This window comes from Onychomys torridus, chromosome 2 (genome assembly GCF_903995425.1).
Source record: "Onychomys torridus chromosome 2, mOncTor1.1, whole genome shotgun sequence".
Classification (NCBI taxonomy): Eukaryota; Metazoa; Chordata; class Mammalia; order Rodentia; family Cricetidae; genus Onychomys; species Onychomys torridus.
The window spans coordinates 160,215,649-160,218,922 of NC_050444.1; positions in this window are offsets into that span (position 1 = coordinate 160,215,649).

Consider the following 3,274-nt stretch of genomic DNA (forward strand, 5'->3'; position numbering starts at 1 on the left):
ATTCCCTGGCGTAGACAAGGTGCTCTGACGGTATCACCTGCTACATGACTCTAGATACCATGGGCTAGGACAGTCACCAGAGGGGCCCAGCAGTGCCCATGGCCCCTTGAGCTGCTTCTGGCTAAAGGCAGGCAAGGCCCCATACACCCCCACCCCAGGGGACTGGCTGCTGGCCCCTGCCTCCCCACCTCCTGATATACAGCAGGCATTAGGCCGCCCAAAGGGGATACTGCATCCTTAGGAAGAAATATGTCCTCATTTTTCTTAAACACCGTTTCCACTGAGTGAAATGTTTAGAAGGGACGCGCTGGGAGAACTTTATTTCCTACCAGGGAGTTCAGAGCCACCAAGCAGAGCCCATAAAGCACCGGAGCCCGGTGGCTGACAGGCAGCCTGGCCACGAAATACATTACTCATGAGGGGTGGAGGCAGGGGACTGCCAGGCCTGCCCAGCCCCATGAGACTGCCCCCACCCCAGCAGGACCAGCAACTCCAAGACCCAGGGCCATAAGGCAGTAGGCATCAAGCCTCTCCTATTGTGCTCAGGCTGCCTGTGAGAGACGGTCTGGCTGGACCAGATGAGGAGAGAGCAGTTCTTCTAGCTACCTTTGGTTTTCACTTTATGGTCAGAGAGGCTAGGGCACATGGGGCCCAGGTGCAGCCCTCTGAGCCCCCCTTTCTCACCAAAGCTGGCAGGAGCCCTGGCCTTCCCAGCCTTCGGAGGGAATGATGAGATTCATGCCATATCGGGCCCTTCTCCCGAGGCCCTCCCTTCATTCGATTTCTGAAGCTGGCTGATTTGAATATTTATAAATATCAGTAAATTATTTATTGTAGCAATCTGCTGCACCATTTTATCCATTGCAGTTAACACTTTAGGGGGCTCCAAGTTATGGGAACAGGAAGTGAGGTTGAAGAGGAGACCGGATAGGAGTTGGAAGAAACTCCTGTAGGGAAGCCTGGGCCGGTTCAAGCCCCAGCCTCAGTGGCTCTTGGGAGCATGTGCTCATGCTCTGGGGTGTCTACAGCTCCAGGATCAGCTTCCTCCTCTGACAAATGAGATCATTATGGTGCCTGCTCACCGTCCTTAAGGGCTTCAGTGAGTCTCCGCTTGAATGGTAGACAATTGTGCCTCTCTTTACCCAGCCCTGGCAGGTTCTCTTTTCTCTTGGATGCCTGCTGAGGGGGGAGGGGCTTGTTGAGATTCAAGCCCTCATAAGGAGAATTGGAACCCAGGGAGCTTAGAGAGGCAACCCCAAGCCTCCTGTCTGTCCCTTCATCCTACTTTCCTGGGCCAAATGGGCTTTCCCTGCCTAAGTATCTTGATTGAGATGCGACATCACACCTGCCTGTTGCCCCTTTTGGGCTTGACATCATTTCCCAGTTCATGCTTGCCAGATCCTGTGCTTGGCACAGACAGACTTCATCTTGCACTTCTACAGTGCTTCTCCAGGGAGAAATCTGGCCCAGTCTTGGAGCTCACAATGGGCAGAGCCAGGCTGTGCACTCAGGACTCTGACCCCAAGGCCAGGCTGTAACCTATACCGTGCACTTCCTAGTGATTACCAGGCTGGTGCAGAGCTACTGGGATCAGCAACAGGTTGCCAGGAGTTGGATGGACTCTTCCAGGTCCTCCTCGTTTGCGCTCTCCTCACTACCCACCTTCACTGCCTCTCCTAAGTCTGCTCGCCTCTGGGCAAGCACAGCAGGAGCCCTCTGTGCTCCTCACCCTCCAGCCCAAGCCTGCCTCCTGGGCAGTATTGTTCCCAGAGGAAGTGTCCAGTGTAAATAGAACAGCGGGCAGGCTAGTGGCGGGAAGGAGATGAAAGGGGCAGTGACAGGACCGGGGACGGATGGCTTCCTTCCATTGAGGCCTGGCCATGGCGTTTACATTTTAGGGAAGAAAGCCAGAGGAATGTTTACATGGGCAGGAGTCGGGTCAGACCAGTGGAGGGGCAGTGTTAATCGGTAGGTTCCAAGAAGGCCTTGACGGAGGGGCTGGTTGAAGGTTCATGGGGACCGGAAGGCAGGCAGGCAGCTCAGCTCTCCCACATTAAACCCCTTCCTGCAGCCGCAACCTCGCACGCACAAAAGCGTGGGTCCTCACGACTGCAAGCCTTGCCTTTGCCCGGGCCTCTCTGTCCCTGTGTCCTGGGCCCAGATCTTCTGCTTCTCCACCTCCACCTTTGGGACCATCAGTAGAGTCAGGGGGAGGGCAACATCTGGAAGGCAGGTGGTCTGGGGCAGAGCAGCAGCTGGAGGGCAGGTGTAGAGGGAGTTGTCTAGAGCAAAGGGGCCTGGGGCTGGGGGTGGGCCGAGAGCACAGCTGCATCGCAGCCGGTGGGGGCCCAGGCAGAGACTCGGCATGGAGCCGAGATAGAGAGAGGGTGGGTGTGCTGGGTGGGCCCAAGTTCAGGGAGGCTCCAGGATGGGTGGAGACCCAGGAGGGGGTGTTGCCAGCAGCAAGTGCAGCCCCGAGAGCTTGTGCTTCCCTCTTCCTTAGGATAAATATTTATAGATTCATTTGCCGTCTGCCATGCACACTTGGCTGCTTACCTCCTGATAAAATAGTACAGGCTCCTCCACTCTGCCTGCCTCTTCCCATCCAAGACAGGGGACAAAGGGCCAGGTGAGGCCTGCTACCCTGTGGAAAGTATCGCGTTATCATAGAGCCTGATGCTCTGCCCACAGGCTAAGTGGGATGGGGTGTGACCATGAGCCCTGTCACTGAGTTTCAAAGAGGATCCACACGTGGGTTTGTGTTGGACAGCACAGACCTGGAGCTGTGGACGAACATGAATAGAACAGGCATTGGCTTGGGCAGGAGCCAAAGGCCCTGACACCGTGACCTCTTCTGAACTAGGAATATGGGGACAAGACTGAGCAAGCCTTTCTGTAGCAGTGGAATAGGCTGGCATAACCTTTGGGGACAAGAACATACATATCAGCAGCTTGTGACAAAGCAAGAATCCGGGTTCACTGAGAACTGTCTGTTTGAAGGGTGGTTAATCTGCAGGTACAAGTCCAAGCAGTTATCTTTGTGTGGTGTGAGGTCTCCAGGCAGACACGGATGTAGCCACAGGTGGGCTCTCGGGGTGCAGCTTCTCATGGTATTTGATCACCATTTGTCACAGCTCTGAGCAGAGCCCTCATATAGCTGAATATGAGATGACGACGTGTATGTGTGTCTGCCCTTGCTAGTCTTCCTGGCCAGTGTGCCCGAGACCCTGAGAGACCTGCTGAGGGCAGAGGACAGGCTCAGCAGTGCGAGGGG